Source organism: Lathamus discolor, chromosome 5 (assembly GCF_037157495.1).
Source record: "Lathamus discolor isolate bLatDis1 chromosome 5, bLatDis1.hap1, whole genome shotgun sequence".
Classification (NCBI taxonomy): Eukaryota; Metazoa; Chordata; class Aves; order Psittaciformes; family Psittacidae; genus Lathamus; species Lathamus discolor.
Window position 1 is genome coordinate 107,375,931 of NC_088888.1, and position 6,000 is coordinate 107,381,930.

Consider the following 6,000-nt stretch of genomic DNA (forward strand, 5'->3'; position numbering starts at 1 on the left):
GTGTTCAGGAAGAATGAGACCCTTACAGGCTCAGGTACTGAAGAAGTTAAAACACCCTTAAAACAGCTCTTTCCAGAGCCCTCCAAACCAGTTGTCACTCCATCACAGATTCACAGAATTGCTGAGATTGGAAGGGACCTCTGGAATTCATCTTGCCCAACCCCTCTGCTCTATCAGGGCCACATCTGTGTCCACATCGGTTTTGAATATCTCCAAGGATGAAGACTCCGTAACCTTTCTCGACAACCTGTGTCAATTTTTGACTGTCTTCAGAGAAGTAGATATATTTTCATGTGTTTTAATTAAGACTAAGAGTCTGTATCCCTTGTTGTCAGCTGTAGACCTGGAAGCAAAATAATTGTAACAGATGGAGTGAAGGTGATAAGTGCCACTGAAGGGCAGTGTGGATGACGTGGAAGTAATGCTGTACTAAAGTGGACATGATCCGGAATTAAATCCTGTCCTTTACTTTTACTTGAAAATAATATTTCCTTTACCTTCTTCCCGTAGCTGACCTTTAATTAAACCAGTGGTCTGATTGTTACAGACTCATCAACCTTCACTTGAACATCTTCCTCTCCTGGTTACCATCACTTACGGTGCTCTTTGTGTAACCAGTTTGTACTGGGTGAAAGCACAAAACCTGCTCACATGTCTGGAAATACTTCCACGCTTTTCCTGCAGGCATGGAAGGACCATTTTCTGTCTGCTGAGAGGACTATTTCCCTTTAATTTGTATAGTCACTTACCTGTGTAAGATCCCAACAAAACAAAGGTGTAGAATTGCACATATGCTTTGCATAAGTGCAAATGACAAAATATAGTAAAAGTGATGGCAAAGTGGGCTCAAAGAAGACTTGAAACAGCATGTGACCCAGCTGCCTAAGCATATGGACCATGAGACATAAAGTATACTTGAGTCCTTCTGGAGATGCGACTTAAAGAAGGATATTCTAAGGCATTTCTGATAGCTGAGGTTGTTCTTGGCTGGGTAGCTGCATTGCACAGTAGGTGTCTTAATTTTCCACAGATGTCTCAGCCATCAATATTATAGAATCATAGACTCATAGAAGTGTTTGTGTTGGAAAAAACCTTTAAAGTGCACCTAGTCCAAGCCCCCTGCAATGGGCAGGGACCTTCAACTAGATCAGGTTGCTCAGAGCCCCATCCAGCCTGACTTGAACATTTCCAGGGATGGGGCATCTACCACCTCTCTGGGCAATTTGTCCAGTTTTTCACCACCCTCATCATAAAAATTTTCCTCCTCATTATCTAGTTTGAATCTATCCTCTTTTAATCTGAAATCATTACCCCTTGCATTATTGCAACTGGCCCTCCTAAAAAGTTTGTCCCCATGTTTCTTATAAGCCGTTTAAGTATTAAAAGGCCTCAAAAAGGTCTTCCCAGAGTCTTCTCTTCTCCAGGCTGAAGAGCCCCAGCTCTCATCCTTTCCTCATTGGAGAGGTGTTCCATGCCTCTGATCATTCTCATAACCCTTGACACCAAAATTGTCAGGACAAAACTTATGTTCTGAAAAAAATTATTTATGATATTTACAAATGCTTCAGCACCACTCCAGACTGCAGCACAGTGCTCCAAAGTTGGAGCAAAATGCTATCAGTCACAAATGTTAACTAATTTGTTTATACATTTGGTTCTTATGGTGGGTTTCAGTTGGCTGAATATGGGCATGTAGTGACATCTGAGATACGTGCACAGGGTAGGCTGGCCTGACTACAGAGATCTGCATACTTATCAAGCTTCAAAGTCCTCCCAAAGGACACTGAATTAAGGAAACAGGATACTGTCTTCTGTGGCTACTGCTTTGAATGGCTATGCAAAGAGCAGGGACATGGAGGATCATGTCATGGTGTTTGTCGTAGAAAACACTCTGATCTCTGTGGAACAAGCTTATGAAGACAGTTCACCTCCCACTGTGAAGAGTTTGTCTATGGTTAAACAACCCAAATTACTTATAGAGAAACCAACAGATTTCCTTAAATCTTAGCAGTGAGTCTGCTCTTTCCAGTCCCTGAACATGTTCTGCTTTAGCATATCACTGCTCATGCTCTTATGGTTTATAATGTGGGTCATGAACTTGGAATATAATATTCCAGCACTTACGTTTTTAAACTGCAACCCATGTAGCATTTTAAGCAGAAAAAAGACTCAATTAGAAGATGACACAATACTCCCAGTACAATGCTATGTGACAGGAAAAACAGGACATGCAATTGCATTTGCTTAATTTAAGAAATCAAGTGGACAAGGGTATCTAGACCTTTCTCTTACCCTTACTACTTGTTTCTATTTTGTTGCTAGTATTTTTCCTCCTATTTAATAGGCAAGGCAGCTGACAACTGAATTAGTACTCTTTCCTTAGTGTGCCACTGGCTCATGACAATAGCCTTAGGGGTAAGATATAGATAACTGAGAAGTTTTCTCACTGTTGTGATATATATTTTTCATATGGTTAATAAGGCAATTGAAAAGACATTCTGTCACAGTGGTACAATCCAGTGAATTTGTAATTTCCCTTGTGTTGCCACTAGGAGGAGATGCATTGTATTAATATCCCTGTCTCTTTTTCTTGGAAAACACGTTAAAAGGATATGACAGTCTGCAAACTACAGCGTCCTTTAATGTTGCTAAGGATTAGCTGCTGTTTATTATCACTAATGGGAAAAGGCTTAGGGCTGAATTGTTGTTGCTCCATTGTGGATTTTGTTTCAAAAGCCTCACAAGAGTGCCCCTATATTCCAATCAGTGAGTTCAGCTAAAGAAACACAAATAAAAGAATCATTGGTAATTAAAACAAAAAAATAATTATGGCTAAATCTGCATAAAAGGATTCTTAGTATATGGCTTATAAGCAATTGCATAGTTTTCTTTACAATAAAACCTATCAAAGCATGTTGGGTTCAGCTCATTTCTGAAATAACTCAAGGTCCTGATGACAAATCCTGTATTGCTGGTACAAATCAAGGTATTTACACCGAAGCCAACATCAGCTGAAGATTTTGCTCAGTCTATTTGCATCAAGACACCCTGTCCTGAAACGTGTGAAAGGCAAAGTGAGGGGCCTTGTGAGCACCTTGTGAGAACAGGGCTTTTGTCAACAAGGATCTCCATCAGCACCATACACTATTCTAATATAGTAATTGATTATTTCCCAAAGGCCTCTCTACCATCAGCTCAGATTCATATAAAAACACTTCCTTTGTTCAAGCACCTATCACAACTATAGCAACTACCATGGAAAGAGGTAATTGGAGTGGCAGAGACTGTCCTGTTCTCAGTGGATGGGCAATTGCCCCATGGCGAGACACAAGTGGATGGTGTATTTATGCACAGGCACATATTGTTCAGCTGGTACATGCCTCTAGATATGCTATCTGTACTAGAAGGGCTCCAGCTTGCATGTTGCAGATTATTAATCTGATCAGTGGCTTTCAGCTGGAGCATTGCTTACTGCATGCAGGTCGTTGAAAAGCACATTTAGCTAACAGCTTGTAAACTATTTATCAGAAAACTCCAAGGACACAAATAAAAAAGTAGAATTGTCTTTTCTTCTCATTGTTAAGATTGAAGCACAGTATATGTATACAAGTGTATTTCGGTTTTGCTTTCCTGGTGTTGAAGGTTATCAGAGATCTGGAGTCTCAATATTTTTCCTCAGCTTTGAGGATCAGCACCTGCTCAGATCTATCACAGAATTGCATAATAGTTGAGGTGGCATTGAAGGTCATCTAGTCCAACCTCCCTGCTCAGACATTACTCAGGATTGTGTCCAGGCAGCTTTCGAATGCCTGCAGGGAAGGAGACTCCCCAACCTCTTTGGGCAACCTACTCCAGTGCTTAGTCACCCTGATGGAAAGTGGTTTCTCTTATTCACATGGAACTTCCTCTGGTCTAGTTTATGCTCATCATCTCTCATCCTATCACCTGGCACCACCTAGAAGTCTGGCCCCAGCCACTTGACACCCTCCCTTCAGATAGTTATACACATTGATCAGATCCCCACTGAGCCTTCTCTTCTCTAGGCTGCCTTGTCATCCTATGCTTCAGGAATGTTGTGTATTTATGTGGTCCTGTATCTTTATACCTCAGTTTGCACCCTTTGAACAGGCTCATATTCATTTTAGCTACTTTCTTTTTCCACTGCGTGACCTCCCTTGCTTGTTACAGGCAGTTGGCATGGTTTTTTAGCCACTAATCATCAGAATCTGGTGTATGAGTTGGAGAGAGACAATGGTGTCAGAGAACACAACTTTATGGAAACTTTCCCATTCGCCCAATTACATACCATGGGCCCTTCCCAGGAGGTGACTTAATGTCCCCATCTATGGAACAAAATGATCTCAAAGGTTTTTTCCAACCTAAATGATTCTATTCTATGATTCTATGATTCTATGATCTCATGACCAGATATTGCTCTGCAAGTTGAGGATTTTTAGTTACCTGATACAGATATGGTAATTTAGATACACTGGATCCAATTTAATAGGTGTTCAATGACACTTGAAATGCCTACAGCTGACATGCTACTCCAGAGGAAATGGGTCACCTGTAACCCTGTGTCATACCTGGTCATCCTTTTAGATGATCTGTGTACCCTGGGGAGTCTCACATAACACTGGATCCTGCTGTATTGGGGTCTGCCCACTTAGTTTATTTGTGCCCTTCTCCAGTGCTTATTTTTGTATTATAAAACCCTGGCTTCATGCAAGATTGTAGCTGAGCAGTTTAGAGGCAGGAACTGATCGGCTCTGTATATTCCTGGAAGAAACAAGATCACATAGAAGTTAAATGTTTGAACTCTTCATCTCAAAGGGATGTTTTGTTTTAAAACACTTTTAAAGGGAATCATAAAGAAGCAATAAGTTAGTCCAAGATATTTGCTTTTGCTGATAGGATCCATGATCCTACAAGCAGGTATGCACAATTTAAAACTAAAGACTCTTCATCTTTTTCATACTGCTCGGGTGCTGAAAATAACACATGTACATATTTTTGCAGGATTGTGGCCCAGATGAGCAATATCTGATTTTATGTGTTTGGAAGTAATGAGCATATGAATAATACAACTGCAAGGCTGAAGATTTAATGGCATATAGGTGGTGATTGTAATGACACAGGGTGAATGCAGAATAATACAGAGCAAACACCACATTTCCAGTAACTTATGGGAAATTTACAGTTAAATACTGACAGATGACATCTAGATATTGATCACCAATTCTTGCTATTTAAGCAAAACTAAATTCTATGAGACCACATGAATGACAATTCAAAAAACTAATGGTTTGTTCATGTAACTAATGCAGTGAACCTCAGCATCACAGACCAGTAACAAAGTATGTCAGCTGGGAGGAAAGTCCTCCAAAATTGCACTTTGTTGACTGCTCTAAAACCAGCAAATGCAATGAGATTGTCTGGTTTTATGGTTTTCTTGCAGCATTGCACTGTTATTTTGGCCTCTGAGCATTGGAGGATGAGTTTCTCTTTTGTCCTAGACACCAAAACCTGGTCTGAAGCATCTTAATTTGTCACTTTTCATATGTTTCAGCAGTACTCATGAAAGTGTAACTCTATCCAGGAAGGAGTGGGGTGGTGGGAGGTGATTTTGGTTTTTTGCGTGGTGCGGGAGATTTTGTCATTCAGTAAGACCTTCCCACTGCCATCATGTTGTTTGCAATCCCCAGCATCCAGACACACCTCTATGGAGAGATAGAACTGGATGGGCGTTTTTGCGAAGGGAGTGCTTGAACACATAACATTCACAGAAAATAAGAAAAGCTGAGAGTAGTATCTTTACATGCTGATTAAATGCCTGTTCCAAAAATCCTCAGTCTTTCTCCAATCAGGACTCACTTTTAAAAGATATTTTAGCATTCATGAAAGGTTTATCATGGTGACCTGAATACTGGGAGCCTGTATACATTAAATGATTTTCTTAGACCTCTGCAGATAAGCTGTCCCTATCAAACATGCAAGCCT